Genomic DNA, 16,633 nt, shown 5'->3' with positions numbered 1-16,633 from the left:
CTGCTCCCAGAGGCCATTAATTCTCAGATACTTCTCCCCTTCTCCAGAGAAAACCATCTGATACAGCCATCTGCGTGTTCAGTTCAGTTCAGGTCAATCACTCAGTCGTGTCCAACTCTTTGCGACCCCATGAACCGCAGCACACCAGGCTTCCCTGTCCATCACCAACTCCTGGCGTTTATCCAAACTCATATCCATTGAGTCGGTGATGCCATCCAACCATCTCTTCCTCTGTCGTCCACCTCTCCTGCCTTCAATCTTTCCCAGCATCAGGGTCTTTTCAAATGAGTCAGTTCTTTGCATCAGGTGGCCAAAGTACTGGAGTTTCAGCTTCAACATCAGTCCTTCCAATGAACACCCAGGACTGACCTCCTTTAGGATGGACTGGTTGGATCTCCTTGCAGTCCAAGGGACTCTCAAGAGTCTTCTCCAACAGGATCTCAATGGCAAGTCTGCCATAGCCCTATTCATCCCTCAGCTTTCAGTGTCACCTCCACAGGAGTCCTTCCGTGATTTCTGCATCCTATTTCCATGTGTTCGTCACATCAAGGTCAGTTGAACCCCAGAATTGGAGGACTTAATCTTGTGCCAAAATTGTTACATCAGGGGATTAAAAAACCCCTTCTTGGAGTCTTGGTTTCCTTGACTGTAAAATGGGAAGGGTGTACTAGTGAGAGAATGAAGCCAGGTGAGGTTCATAGCACAGGACTGATCCTGGCCCAGAGCTGCTGGAGTGAGAACCTGCCACCCACTGCAGGGTCTCTCCTCTGCCTCCAGATGGTTATGAGCACAGAGCTGGACTCATATAGGACTGCTCTAAATCCCCCCTGTGGGGGAATTCCCTGGTTGTCCAGTGGTTAAGACTCTGTGCTCCCAATACATAGGGGCCAGGGTTCAATTCCTGGTCAGAAAACTAAATCCCACATGCCACAGCCAAAAGTTCACGTACTGCAACTAAGACTTTGCTTGCCGCAACTAAAGAACTCACCCTGCAAGGAAGATCAAAGATCTTGCATGTCGCAAAGAAGACTGGGCACAGCTTCTTTACTTATAAATAAGTAAATATATTTTAAATGTATTTATTTTTAATTGAAGAATAATTGCTTTATAGTATTATGTTGGTTTCTGCCAAACATCAACACGAATCAGCCATAGGTATACTTATGTCCTCTCCCTCTTGAACCTCCCTCCCCATCACACTTCTCTAGGTTGTTACAGAGCCCTGGTGTGAGTTCCCCGAGTCATACAGCAAATTCCCAATGGCTATCTATTTTACATATGGTAATGTATGTTTCCATGTTACTTTCTCCATACATCCCACTGTCTCCTTCCTCCCCCCCATAAATAAATTTTTTTAAGTTTTTTTTTTTTTAATAAATCTTCCCATGACTCCCAGCTTTACCACTTACCTGCTGTGTGGTCTTGAAAAGATGACTTCACCTCTCTGAGCCTGAGTTTGATTCATTGGACACTGGCTCTGTTCTAGGACTGAGGACACAGAGGTTGGCAAGGCAGACAAGCATCCCTGCCTGCCTGGAGCTGACATCTTTGTGAGATGGGGCTGGGAGAAGACAAACAGATGTGTGATATAATATAACATGTCGAGTGGAGAGATGTACTGAGAAGAAAAAGAAAGCAGGATCAGAGAAGAACTGTCTTCTCCTGGGTGGTCAGGAAACATGTCTCTGGGGTCTTTGTTTTCAATGTAATTTACACTGAGCTTCCCTGGTGGCTCAGTAGGTAAAGAAACCACCTGCAATGCAGGAGCCCTGGATTCTATCCTTGGGTCAGGAAGATCCCCTGGAAAAGGAAATGGCTACCTACTCCAGTATTCCTGTCTGGACATGGACAGAGGAGACTGGTAGGCAGCACAGTCCATGGGGTCTCAAGAATTAGACACAACTTAGCAACTAAACCACCACCCACCATATTTTCTAAAAATATTTATTTTTATTTGGCTGCATCAGGTCTTAGTTTTGGCACACAAGATCTTCATTATATCATGTAGGATTTTTCATAGCAGAGCTGACTCTAGTAGCTCGTGGGCTTAGTTGCCCTGTGGCGTGTGGGATCTTAGTTCCCTGACCAGGGATTGAACCCACAATCTCTGCATTGTAAGGTGAATCCTTAACCACTGGGCCACCAGGGAAGTCTCTCTGGGGTCTTTAATTAAAGAGCTGAAAGAGGAAGGAAGGGAAGGATCCCTGTGGTTACCTGGGGGAAGAGCATTCCAAGCAGAGGAGACAGCAGGTCCAAAGGTCCTGGGGTAGAACCATGTGTGGAACAGGGAGGCGTGGTCAGAGCTGAATGAGCGAGTGTGGGGGATTCGGAGGCGATGAGGGTAGGGAGGTGGAAAAGCAGGCTGTGTAGGGCCTTGGGGAACATGGGAGGACTTGGCCTTTAACCCACAGGGAGATGGGAGCCATGGAAGATTCTGAGCAGAAGACGGCTGGGATCTGACTCAGTTGCTCGGGCACCCTCTGGCTGCTACAGGAGGGACCGAATGCGGGGGCTTAAGGTACGGTTGCTAAGGTGACTGCACTGGTCCAAGTGAGCCCTGAAGGAGGCTGTTGGAGAATGGGAGCTGAAGAAAAGGAGAGAAGTGTTCAGATTTTGGCTAGATCCTGAGGGCAGAGCCGAGGGGAGCTCTGCACTGCGCTGTCTGTTGGGGGTAGATGTACCCCCTGTATCTGATGCATGATCGTTACAGATGCTATTGCCTTTTCCCCCCACCCCCAGCCCGCCCTCCTGGCTAACAAAAGCATTCAATGACATCATCACAAACTGCTTTCCTTCCCACTAGAACAGGAGCAAGGCAGGCCAGAGCATTATCGTGCTGTTTAATTTTGATGAACCTGGGAACTATAAAGTGACATCTTGTTCCAACCTGCATGTTTTTTTTTTTTTTGGCTGAGCTGGGTTTTTCTTGTAGTGTGCAGGTTTTCGATGCTGTTTGCGGGTTTTCTCTAGTTGTGGGGAGCGGGGGCTACTCTTTATTGCTTGTTGTGTGAGGTCTTGTCATTGCAGTAGCTTTTCTTGTTGCAGAGCACAGACTTTTGTAGCTGTTGGCGCGTGGGCTCAGTAGTTGCAGTGCATGGGACTCAGTTGCTGCCCAGCGTGTATCTTCCCAAACCAGGGATCGAACCTATGTTCCTTACATTGGCTGGCAGATTCTTAACCACTGACCACCAATCTTAACCACTGAGCCACCAAGGTAGCCCCCAAACCTGGGTGTTTCTGAGCATTGATAAGTGTGAGCATCTCTACAAGCTCATGCATCTTCTGGGCTTCCTTTTTATAATTTTTTTAATTAATTGGCCATGCTGCTCAACTTGCAGGGTCTCAGTTCCCCAACCTGGGATTGAACCCTGGCCACCACAGTGAAAGCCCAGAATCCTAACCACTAGGTCACCAAGGAATCCCCTGGGCTTCCTTTAAAACAAAAACTTTATTGAGGTGTGACTAACATACAAAAAGCAGTGTCTGTCTAATGGATACAGCCTGGTGGGTTTGAGTAGGCTCTTCTTTTGTGACTTTACCTGTTTCTGCTCTTGACCTATTTTCTGGGTTTCAGGTTAGTGTCCTGTTCCGGTTGATCTGTAAAAGTTCCTCAAACATTCGTTGGTTTCAGACCTCGCAGATGTTATCTCTCATTAAATAGGCAACTGGAAGACACCTTTAAAAAAAAAAAAAAATATATATATATATATATTTATTTATTTGGCTGTGTCTAGTCTTAGTTGCAGTACTTGGGATCCTTTGTTGTGGTGTGTGGGATCTAGTTCCCTGACCAGGGGTTGAACCCAGGCCCTTGCATTGAGAGTGCAAAATTGTAAGCACTGGACCACCAGGGAAGTCCCTGGAAAACACCTTTTTTAGTGAATGCATTTAACTTTTGAAAATCTCTATTGTAATGTAGTTGATTTACAATGTTTTGTTAGTTTCTGCAGTGCAGCAAAATGCATTCATTACACATATACATATATCCACCCTTTTTTTAGATTTGTCCCCCATATAAGTCATAGTTGTTTAGTCATTAAGTCCTGTCTGACTCTTTGAGACCCCATGGTTCCTCTGTCCATGGGGTTTCCCAGGCAAGAATACTGGTTGCCATTTCCTTCTCCAGGGGATCTTCCTGACCCAGGGATTGAACCCACGTCTCCCGTATTGCAGGTGGATTCTTTACCACCGAGCCACCAGGGAAGTCCGTATAGATCATTACAGAGCACCAAGTAGAAAGACGCTTTTGATTAAATGCAGCCTCTGTTCTTTCTGCATTTGAGTCTCTCTTAAGTCTGCCCATTTCTCTCCACCCTGGCCCCTGGCTTTGTTCCTTCAGGCCATCACCATCTCCTCCTTGCTACCCCATCCCAAGTCACTCTCCACTCTAGTACCCTGGCAATCTTTCTAAAACAAAGTTTAGAAAGTCTGACTACCTCCCTCTCCTGCTCTAAATCTTCCCCATGGCTCCCTACTGCCCTTGCGATAAAGTCTGGTGGAAGAAAAAAGTGTAAGTGTTAGTCTGACTCTGCAAACCCATTGTAGTCTGCCAGATTCCTCTGTCCATGGGATTCTCCAGGCAAAGAATACCGGAGTGGGTAGCCATTACCTTTCCCTGGAGACTTTCCCAACCCAGGGATCGAAACTCAGTCTCCTGCCTTGCAGGCAGATTCTTTACCATCTGAGACACAAAGTCTGGTTAGATCCCACCAACTTCTCCAGTCTCCTTTCTCTCCAGTGTTCAAATTACAAATGGATGAATCTCTGGTTATTCCCTGATGGTCCAGTGGTTAGGACGTCCTGCTTCCACAGCCAAGGGCGCAGGTTCAGTTGCTGGTTGGGAAACTAAGATCTCACAAGGTCAGCGGCATAGCCTCCTCCAACCCCCAGAAAAAAGGATGAATCTCAAAGAAAAAAATCTCTATACTCCAGTCAAATTAATGCCACCCAGTTTCCTGAATATCTCTCCTCTGGGTTCTGTTCACACGGTTCCCACTGCCTGGAAGGCCCTTCACCTGCCTGATTCCAGCCCAGCCTGTAAGTCTCAGCTTATATGCCCCTTCCTTTGAGAAGCCCTCCAGCTGGATCAGACATTGCCTCCGGGTCCCCCTCAGTGCCTAGGATCCCCCACGACTGCTCTGATTACTGGAGCATCATCTGTTATCCAGACAATGAGCTGAATAAATAAATAAACAATAAATTTATTATCCAGACAATAAAACAACCCCCCAAATTCCCCCTTGCTGGTCTTTCACAGCCAGCCCCATCCGCCAGCCCCATCCCCCAGCCCCAGGCAAATACGGATCTGCTCTCCCACGCTAGAGATCTGTTTTCTGAGAAAGTTATATAATTGAAATCATACGATATGTAGCCTTTTGAGTCTGGCCTCTTTCGCTGCAACATAAAACGTTTTGGGGCCTAAAGCTTTGTTGCCTGTATCAATAGTTTGTTCCTTTCTGTTGCTGAGGAATGTTCCATTGTATGAATAGACCCAAGTTTATTTTATATTCACCCATTGAAGGACAATTGAGTGTTTCCAGCAATTGGTGATGATGAATAAAACTGCTGTAAATAATCACGTATGTTTGGTTTTTTTTTCAACATGAACATAAAATTTCATTTCTAAATACTCAGCAGTGGGGTTGCCAGGTTGTATGGTGGTTGTGTGTCTGGTGTTTTAAGAACCACCAAACTGTTTTCCAGAGTGGCTATACCATTTTGCATTCCCACTGTTCCCAACCAGAGTTCCTGGCCTCCTTCATCAATAGAAATTGACTAGAGGCCAGACAAGAAATTCGGGCAAGGCTTTCCTGGGGTCCCTGCTGCAGCAGGAGTGGAGGGAGTATAAATAACAGGTTCTTTTGCTCGCGCCGGGAGTGCAGGGGGAGCTGGTTCCTATATTGGGTGAGGGTGGGAGTGGGTCCAGGGTTCAAGATGGAAGGGTGGCTTAAGTGATCACCTCCTGTGTGGGGTTTTGGTCTTTTTGTATTTTGTTCATAATTGTCCCAACTGTGCATGCATGCAGTTATTTTTAGTCCCATATAATTTCTTTGTATTTTGCTGCTGGAGGAGACATTTGTCCAGTTGCAAGCCCTGTGGCAAAGGGTCTCGGTACCAGCCTGTCTCACCACCAGCAGCATCTGAGAAGCCCAGTTTTTCTACATCCTCGCCTGCACCTGGTGCTGTCGGTATTTTTAGTTTGAATGTTAATCACTCAGTTGTGTCCAACTCTCTGCGACCCCACGGACTGTAGCCCACCAGGCTCCTCTGTCCATGGGATTCTCCAGGCAAGAATACTGGAGTGGGTGCCCCTTCCCTTCTCCAGGGGATCTTCCCAACCCAAGGATCGAACCCGGGTCTCCTGAATTGTGGGCAGATTCTTTACCATCTGAGCCACCATCCTAATAAACATGAAACAAGTCTTTTACAGCTGCCATCATGAGCCAAGGTGAAGAATTTGAACCTGAACATCTGAGCATATACTCGGTGCAAGGTGTAGCCTACTTTTCTTGGCAAAACTGTTTTAAAGAGAAAGGAAGTTGCTGGCCTGAGAAAACTTGGTCTACCTAGAAGCTGAAGTTTTGTTGAAGTCATTGCCAACTGCCCCAAAAATTAATTGTTAAAAACTGTCTTTCCTAACTTGTATCCAAGCCCCACCAGTTTTTTTTTTTTTAATTCTTTGAAGGGGATATCTAGAAAATCAAGTAAATATGGGTATATATATATATATATATTTTTTTTTTCTCTAATATTTTACTAAAAATGGGCTAAAGAATACATCTGCAATGCCGGAGATGCAGGAGATGCAGATTCAATCTCTGGGTGGGGAAGATCTCCTGAAGAAGGAAATATCAACCCACTCCAGTATTCTTGCCTGGGTAATCCCATGAACAGAGGAGTTTGGCAGGCTATAGTCCATACAGTAACAGAGAGTGGGACATGACAAAGGGCTGAGCACAAAGCACAATATTTCACTCAAAGGATGACTTCCTGTACACCCTGGCATGCATTGCTTTTCTCATTCCAATCCATTCCATATGCTTCAGGGATGTTGCTTTCATTGTTTCTTTGGTTGAAATTCACAGCTCGTTCTTTTTCACAGCTGCATAGTATTCCACTGCACAGAAACAGTGAAGCCAGCCCCACAGAAAGAGTTGTGTCCAATCTTGGCTGTTTAGTTGACACTGCTATGAATATCCTCATCGTTTTCCATGGAAAGACTAGATTTCTAGAAACAGGCCTTCTGAGTCCAAGGGTTCGAGGGTTTGTAATTGGGAAACCTCCAGCTGATTTGTCCCCCACTTGGAATTTACCTAATGACACTCTGCCTATGAGGGACAGGAGAGTCAGATGTTCCTGAAACAAACCAGAGGGTGTATCTGACCCGCTCTGCACCGCTCCAGGGCTCCCCACGGCCTGCAGGGCTACGCCCAGGCCCCCACTGGGAGGTCCTGCAGGACCTGCTGCCACAAACCCATCAGCTTTGAGTCTCACCTTTCCCTCCCTGACCTCCACTTGGGAGACTTCCATTTCTCTCCATCTTTGCTTTGTTGTTGTCATTCTATTTATTTTTTTAAAAAATTCTAAGGAGTTCCCTGGTGGAGGACCAGTGGTTAGGACTCTGTGCTCTCACTGCCATGGGCCCAGGTTAGGTCCCTGGTCAGGGAACTAAGATGCCGCAAGTCACGCAGTGTGATAATAAAAATTTTTTTAAATTTCATTTATTTATTTATATTTTACTTCTCTCTTTTTTTCTTTAATTTATTACTTCTCTCCATCTTTTCATTGCTCATCCCTCTGCCTAGAACTCCCTCCCTGATTCAGCCTAAACTTCAGGTCTCAGCACTGACATTACGGCTTCCCATCCCTGGCATACAGCAGGTGCTCAATAAATGCTGCTGGAGTGAATGAATAAATAAATGAGGTGGAAAGGGAAGCAGGGGCAAGCTTATGGGGCACATAAGGGAGTCTGTAGGCCACAAGGAGAAGCATGGCTCCTTCTCAGGGCAATGGGGAGCCACAGCAGGCTTTAGGCTGGGATAGGCAATTTGAAAAATTTCTCTTATTTGTAGGGGCCATCTTTTTGTGCCTTGGGACCTTATCAGTGAAAGTATGTACGTGCCTAAAAGAGAACCCCTCATAGGATTTCCCTGGTGGTCAAGTGGTTAAGAATCCACCTTCCGAGGATTTGGAGGATTCCAGAGGACGTGGGTTTGATCCCTGGTCGGGGAACTAAGATCCAACACGCCACAGAGTAACTAAGTCCCTGCACTGCAACTGCTGAGCCGAGTGCCACAGATAGAGAGAAGCCAGAACAACAAATATCCTGCATGCCGCACTTAAGACCCCACAGCAGCCAAAAAACAGAACAAAGCAAAAACAAACAAAAAAAATTAGAAAATTATTTTTAAAAAAAAGAGAGAGAGAGAGAAACCCTCAGGGAACTTCCCTGGTGGCTCAGTAGCTAAGACTCTGCACTCTTAATCCAGGGGGCACAGGATCATGTTCCAACTAAGACCCAGTGCAGACAAATAAATAAATATTAAAAGACAAAGAAGTCCCCTCAGAAGGTAAAGGAAACCCATTACAAATCCATTACATAGGATACGGTTATCAAAATATTTTAAAAATATTTGTCTATTTATTTGGCTGCACCAGGTCTGATTGGTGGCATATGAGATCTTTGATCTTTGCAGCAGCATGCAAGATCACTAGTTGCGGCATGCAAACCCTTATTTGCAGAACGTGGAATCTAGTTCCCTGACCAGAGATCAAACTGGGGTCGCCTGCACTGGGACCATGGAGTCTTAGCCACTGGACCGCCAGGCAAGTCCCTTAAAATTTGTTGAATTGTGACGGAATTTGGGCATCTTTGCTCACGCATTAAATAGCAAGAGAGATCCAGTGGCAGCTCCAATGACTGCTATCGTTGCAAGCAGGGGCAGGCCTGAGTATGAATTTTTCCCCTCCAAATTCATGGATCCCCCTGAATTCTATTTGCAGAACTCTTGGATGTCTGGGAGCCCTGGAGGAAAATTCCCAGACATTGGAATGTGACAAGAGCACCAGAAATGAGCAAACTGGACAGAAGTGTCATTGGGAGGGATAAGCAGGGGTTACCAGGGACAGTGGATACATGTCCAGGCAGACAAGCATCCGGCGGCTTGACCATCTGTTCAAAGAAAAACAGGAAGCCTGTGGCCTGCCCCTCTGGCCTCCCTGGGCCCAGCCTTTGTCTTTGTGACTTACACTCCCAAGGCAGTCCTGGACACCCCGAGCCAGCTCCCTGCTTCCTTCCCCTACTCCGGAAGTGGCAGGAAAAACAACCCACTGAGGCAGCATCTCCCAGGTTCTGTGCTCTCCTGACACCATCTCCTGGGCTCTGAACGTGGGCCCCCAGGATCAGCTCTGAGAGTAACATCCCCGTTGCACAGGTAAGGAGGCTGAGGGCCAGACAGCCCCCCCATCCCCCACCTCTGCCAATCCATGTGGCCAAGCCGGGGCCGGAATCCAGGTCTCTTCGGACTCCAAGTATTGCCTGTGACCATTCCTACTTTAAACTCACCACTGTATAGTCAAGGAACACTGCTCAATGTTATGTGGCAGCCTGGATGGGACAGGGGTTTGGGGAAGAATGGATACATGTACATGAATGGCTGAGTCTCTTCGCTGTCCACCTGAAACTACCACCGCATTGTTAATCGGCTATACCCCAATACAAAATTAAAAGTTTTTTTAAAAAATAAGTTCACCATTGACTGTGAGACACCTTTTCATTCATTCATTCATCAAGTGATTCACCAAATTGCCAAAATGCATCTGAAGAATCGAGCTTCCCAGGTGGCTCAGTGGTAAAGAATCTGCATGCCAATGTAGGAGAAAGCAGGAGATATGGGTCCAGTTCCTGGGTTGGGAAGATCCCCTGGAGGAAGAAAAGGCAACCCACTCCAGTATTCTTGCCTGAAAAACTCCCATGGGCAGAGAAGCCTGGCGGGCTATAGTCCACCAGGTCGAAAAGACTCGGACACAACTGAGCAACTGAGCACATACATTTGAAGAACCACTGGAGCAGTTTCCCGAATATGACAGACCCTCCCAAAAGTATGGATTTGAGGCTGGTGGCTGTTTCTCTTTGCACCTTGGTTTCCTGCCCCTGTGGCTGGTGACCTGGGGTGATGACACCACCTCCTGGGATGACTCCAGGGCCTATACACAGCAGGTGGTCAGGAGATGCTTGCTGAATGGAAGTTCCCTGTACCCCTCTTTCCCAACCTGCCCTTATCAGCTTATCCCTCTACACCCCTCCCCTTGTGGCAAAAAGGTTCTCTGCCTGTGGGCAGAAGAGCTGGGGGCAGGAACTAGTGTCCTGGTTGCACCATTCCTGCTGTGGGCACCAGAGGGCAGTGGGCACCCACATTCAGCCTCCCCCTATATGCCCCCAACACCCCTCAGTTTGGAAAGTTGAGGAATTAACCAAATTGATCTCAGCTTCCCTGGTGGTCCAGTGGTTAAGAATCTGCCTGTCAATGCAGAGGGTGTGGGTTCAATCCCTGGTCCAGGAAGATTCCTCATGCCACAAGGCAACTAAGCCCCAGTAACACAACTACTGAGCCTGTGCTCTAGAGCCCGGGAATTGCAACAAGAGAAGCCTCCGCAACGGGAAGGCGGCACACGGCAACTAGAGCAAGCACGTGCGCAGCAACGAACACCCAGCGCAGCCAAGAATAAATAACTAAGTGAAAACTTAAGATGAAAAAAGGAATTGAACCCCCTGCCATCAGGCTGCTTTCTCCCACCACACTGAAAGAGTAGGCACCAGGCGGCAAGGAGGCATCAAAGTCCTCTGGCCACTGGATCCTGTACCACTCTGTCTCATTCATTCTCTTATACAGCACCTACGGTATGTCCAGCCACGACCTAAGCACTCAGGACACAGCAGTGAATAAGGTAGAGAGAAGTCCTTGCTTTTACAAAACTGACACTTAAGGAGGAGAAACAGATACCGTGGAATCATGCAGTTACAACCAAGAGTCATCAGGGCTGTGAGGGGGAAAGCAAGGGGCGGGGGGCGCTGAGGAGGCCCTGACCCAACTTGGGCAGGGGAGGGAGGTGATCAAGGAGACCTAAAGAATGGTTTGAAGTTCTTTCAGGTAAAGATTAGGGGAAATAGTGTTCCAGGCAGAGGGTACAGCGTGTGCAATGGTCTGGAGGCAGCTGGTTTTGACCCTGGCAAAGATAGAAGCAAACGTATTACAAAACAACGCTACAATGATTCAAATAGCGAGGTCCTGGAACAGGCATTGAGCAGCAGATCAAGAGAACAGAAGAAAGAGAGACAAATATTTATGGAGCGCTGACTGTGTACCAGGTGCTGGGGAACTCAGACATGAATTTTGTTGTTGTTCGGTCGCTAAGTTGTGTTTGACTCTTTGCAACCCCATGGACTGCGGCACACCAGGCTCCTCACTATCTCCCAGAGCTTGCTTAAACTCACGTTCATTGAGTCAGTGATGCCATCCAACCATCTCGTCCTCTGTCGTCCCCTTCTCCTCCTGTCCCCAATCCTTCCCAGCATCAGGGTCTTTTCCAATGAGTCGGCTCTTCGCAACAGGTGGCCAAAGTATTGGAGCTTCAACTTAAGCATCAGTCCTTCCAATGAATATTTAAGGTTGATTTCCTTTAGGATTGACTGTTTCGATCTCCTTGCTGTCCAAGCGATTCTCAAATCTTCTCCAGCACCACAATTCAAAAACATCAGTTCTTTGGTGCTCAACATTCTTTTTGGTTCAACTCTCACATCTGTACATGGCTACTGAGAAAACCACAGTTTTGACTCTACAGACCTTTGTTGGAAAAGTGATGTCTCCGCTTTAGGCATGGATAACGCAGGACAGGGCTTCCCTGATAGCTCAGTTGGTAAAGAATCTGCCTGTACTGCAGGAGACCCCAGTTAGATTCCTGGGTCAGGAAGATCCACTGGAGAAGGGATAGGCTACCCACTCCAGTATTCTGGCCTGGAGAATTCCATGGACTGTACAGTTCATGGGGTCGCAAAGAGTCGGACACAACTGAGCGACTTTCACTTCACTTCACCTCAACACAGGACAGTGAAACACACTGTGATCGGGGCCATGACGGGGGAGGCATAGGCAACCGTGGGGGCAGGGATGTCCTCACTGAGACTCAAGGGATGAAGAAGGGATCAAACAGACAAGGTGTGGGTGGAACAGCATCCCAGGTGGAGGGAATAGCATTGGGAAGCAGCGTGAAGACAGCTGGTCTTCAGTTTCACTCCATCTCTCACATAAACATTCAACTTGCCTGCAAGTCAGTCTGCCCAGAGCCCACCCACTTCTGGGCCATCTCCACAGCCCCTCCTCAACTCAGCCCAGGCATCTCCCACCTGGGCCAGTGCGGTCCCTCCTCCCAGGTCTGCAGGTTGGCACCATCAGACCCCACTATCTGTTCCCCAGCATCAGCCAGAGGAGGCTGAAGTCCCCACCAAGCTTGGCCTCAGTATTTTTTTTTAATATTTATTTTAGTTTTGGCTGTGCTAAGTCTCTGCTGCTGCATGTGGGCTTTCTCTGGTGGTGGTGAGTGGGGGCTACTCTCCAGCTGTGGTGGCTTCACTTGTTGCGGAACACGGGCTCTAGGGCACGCAGGCTTCAGTAGTCATGGTACATGGGCTCCGGAGCGTGGGCTCATTAGTTGTGGCACATGGGTTTGGTTTCTCCACGGCATGTGAGATCTTCCCGAATCAGGGATCAAACCTGTGTCCCTTGCATTGCAAAGAGGATTCTTAACCACTGGAGTACCAGTGAAGCCTGGCCCCTGTTTGAGCAGCTGCCAGGGTCCAGTCCAGCCTGGTGGTACCTTGAAGAGGACCCGCCTTGCCAATCAGATCTGGTTGGCATGGGGGTGGGCAGGTTGCTGGGGCAAGGCCTTTATTGGAGAGATCTGGGGCTTCCCTGATGATTCAGTGGGTAAAGAATCCACTTGCGACATAAGAAGAGATGCAGGAGATTCAGGTTCAATCCCTGGGTTAGGAAGATCCCCTGGACAAGGTAATGGCAACCCATTCTATTATTCTTGCCTCAAAAATCCCATGGACAGAGGAGCCTGGTGGGCTACAGTTGAAAAGGTTGCAAAGAGTTGGACATGCCTGAGCAACTAAACACACAAGTCCAAGATGGTGCACGAGTCAACTTCCACTAGACACTGAGCCTCAGTACACGCTCACTGTAACACAACAGTAAGCTAAATGACACACCCCAGGTGCCATGACAGTTCCAAGACCGACCATCAGGGTCAAAAAGTGGGTGGTGGCCTGCTTCCTGGAAATTCCTACCTCCTTCCCCCAAGTAGCTAGATGCTCCTCCTGCTTATTAGCCTATGAAATTATCCACCCCTCTAAAAACTGACAACCCCATCCCCTGGTCCCGGTCTTGCCTTCTGAGATGGCTCCTACTCTGTGGACTGTGTTTCTCTCTAAATAAACCCACTTCTTACCTATCACTTTGTCTCTCACTGAATTCTTTCTGCGAGGAGGCAGTGAGAACCTGAAGTTCTTTAACTCCTGAGACCAGGTGTGTGATCTCAGTTAAAAGATCGTGGCTTTCAGTCCCAATCTGTTATCTGGTTTTGCTAAGGCAGGATTCATAGTCCCATCTGGCCCCTGCGTGGAATCAACTCCTACAAGGGCCTGGAGCTTAGTACTGACCACAACCCTCACAGAGCAGACAAGGAAACAGAGGCGGAGTGGTTGAGAGATTTATCGTGGGTCACACAGTGTGAGCTGGATTAGAACCTGACTGGTATTTATCTTTTTAAAAAAATATTTATTTATTTATTTGGCTGCGCTGGGTCTCAGCTGCAGCACACTGGATCTTCAGTCTTTGTTGCAGGCTCTTTAGTCGTAGAAAGGGGAAAACGTAAGTTGCTCAGTCGTGTCCGACTCTTTGCAGCCCCATGGACTATACACAGTTTATGGAGTTCTTCAGGCCAGAATACTGGAGTGGGTAGCCTTTCCCTTCTCCAGGGGATCTTCCCAACCCAGGAATCAAACCCAGGTCTCCCGCATTGCAGGCATATTCTTTACCTGCTGAGCCACAAGGGAAACTCAAGAATACTGGAGTGGGTCGTTGTAGAATGCAGGATCTTTAGTTGCCTCATGTGAACTCTCAGTTGCGGCATGTGGGACCAGTTCCCTGACCAGATATTGAATCCAGACCCCCTGCATTGGAAATGTGGAGTCTTAGCCACTGGACCGCCGGGGAAGTCCCTCAACTGGTATTCAGAGAAAAGCACTTAGGAGTCAGGCTCCCTGGGCCACAGATCTGGAAGGACAGATCTGAAAATGATTCACTCGGTGAAATAGTCTCCTCATCTGTACAAGGGGTATGTGACAGCACCCACTTGTGCGGAGGGAAACAGCACATACAAAAGCCCTGAAAGAGAGCTGCGCCCTAAAGCTTAGAGCCAGGTGGAGAAGGTAGGCAGCCGGGGTGGCGTGATTATGGGAGACAGTGGGAGGAGGGAAGGGCAGGCTGATGTCGCGATCAGAGCCAGAGCCTTTGTGGGCCACAGCGAGGACTTTGGCTTTTACTCTGAATGAAGTGGGAGCCATGAAGGAGATTCTAAGCAGAGGAGGGACCTGATTCCAGGGTTCACCGGCTCCTTCTGACCATGGAGGCGTGAGGGCAGGAGCGGGGGACCAGGTAGGATGAGGCCTGGGCTGGGAAGAGGCAGAGAGGAGTGGAGAAACCTGCCAGTCTTTGCTCACCTTCCTGCTTCCAGCCCAGCAGCTCCCAGCAGCCTGAAGGCAAGGCAGGGACTTTAGCCTGCCAGACTGCAGGTTGTGTTGAGGGTGCGGTGAGGCAGGGAGTGATGGGTGGGGTTACACCCGGCGCCTCCCAACCCACAGTGGCTGGACAACTGGGGCAGGTGTGTGGGCTGCTGACACGCTTGTGCACACACCACAAGCCAGGCTGTGCCCTCAGGAGCCTGGGGCTACATGGCAGGGCTACAGTGTTCCCCCACCATCCAGGCCCCCCTCCTGTGGGCTCAGGATCTGACACTGATCCACTGGGCAACTGGGGCATATCACTGTTTCTCTGGTTGTCCAATCACTAAGTTGTGTCCAACTCTTTGCGACCCCATGGACTGCACCACGAGAGGCTCCTCTTTCCTCCACTATCTCCTGTAGTTGGCTCAAATTCATGTCCATTGAATTGGTGATGCTATGTAACCATTTCATCCTCTGCCTGTTTCTTTGGGCCTCATCTGTAAAAGGGAAGGGCTATTGCCAGCACCCATTCGCAGGAATGGGCTTCCCTGGTAGCTCAGTTGGTAAGGAATTCACCTGCAAGGCAGGAGACCCTGGTACAATCTCTGGGTTGGGAAGATCCCCTGGAGAAGGAAAAGGCTACCCACTCCAGTACTCTGGCCTGAAGAATTCCATGGACTATATAGTCCATGGGGTCGCAAAGAGTCGGACTGAGTGACTTTCAGTTTCATACACAGGACTGGAAACAGTACGTGCAAAGGCCCCCAAGGTACAGCTCATCCCTAGTCTGATTCAGTCCCCAATTCTACCTAGGACATTTTCTGACCAGGGCTAGAAGGGCCTTCAGAAGGAGGCCCCTGTGCATGCAAAGGCGGAGAGGTGAGCAAGAAGCTGGATATGCAGATGGTAAATGAGGGCTGGAGAATTCCTCTAAGACTGCTGCAGTGGGACCAAGACAGGAACCATTGGGGAGAGATCTGAGACCACATATTGGCCAAGACGTCCCCACATCCTCCTTCCACCGGAGGCGGCCCCATGGCGCAGCCTCCCCAACTGGCTCTCGCAGATCCCACCACCAGGTCCGGTGTCACATCCCTTAGCAGGCGCCTCGGAACCTGGCTGGACCCCTCTGCCTCTCTCACCACAGCCTGTGCTGTGCTAAGTCACTTCAGTCATGTCCAACTCTTTGCGACGCTATAGACTGTAGCCAGCCAGGCTCCTCTGTCCATGGACTCTCCCAGGCAAGAATACTGGAGTGCGTTGCCATTTTCTACTCCAGGGGCTCTTCCCCCACCCAGGGATCCCACCCGCAGTCTCTTGCCTCTCCTGCACTGGCAGGTGGATTCTTTACCACTTCGCCACCTAGGAAGCCCGTGCCTCAGTTTTGTTCAGTCGCTCAATCATGTCCAACTCTTTGCGACCCCATGGACTGAAGCACACCCCACCTCCCTGCCCCTTATCATCGCCCAGAGTTTGCCCAAGTTCATGTTCATTGCATCGTTTATGCTGTCCAACCATGTCATCCTCTGATGCCCTCTTCTTCTGTCCTCGATTTTTCCCAGCATCAGGGACTTTTCCAATGAGTCCTCTGTTCGCATCAGATGACCAAAATACTGGAGCTTCAGCTTCAGCATTAGTCCTTCCAGTGAATATTTAGGGTTGATCTCTTAAGATTGACTGGTTTGATCTCCTTGCTGTCCAAGGGGCTTTCAGGAGTCTTGTCCAGCACCATAGGTCGAAGGCATCAATTCTTTGGCCTTCTGCCTTCTTTACGGTGCCTCAGCTTACTCATCTGTAAAATGGAAGAAACAATAGGTCTCCCCAGACTCCACCCCAGTTCACCCCCTG

General features: G+C 48.7%; 1 long non-coding RNA gene across 1 annotated transcript; it reads right to left on the bottom strand.

The window, feature by feature from the left end:
- Nucleotides 1–1,200: 1,200 nt before the first annotated feature.
- Nucleotides 1,201–15,049, bottom strand: LOC139184080 (uncharacterized). Its single transcript, XR_011567529.1, has 3 exons — nt 14,783–15,049; nt 3,540–3,676; nt 1,201–1,561 (listed from the first exon to the last, which is right to left on the bottom strand). It is a non-coding gene; the product is annotated as an uncharacterized lncRNA (long non-coding RNA).
- Between the last annotated feature and the right edge of the window lie 1,584 nt (nt 15,050–16,633).

The sequence above is a fragment of the Bos indicus genome, chromosome 7, assembly GCF_029378745.1.
Source record: "Bos indicus isolate NIAB-ARS_2022 breed Sahiwal x Tharparkar chromosome 7, NIAB-ARS_B.indTharparkar_mat_pri_1.0, whole genome shotgun sequence".
In the NCBI taxonomy this organism is placed as follows: domain Eukaryota; kingdom Metazoa; phylum Chordata; class Mammalia; order Artiodactyla; family Bovidae; genus Bos; species Bos indicus.
Note: the sequence above shows the minus strand (reverse complement) of the source record. Positions and strands in the feature narration are given on the sequence as shown.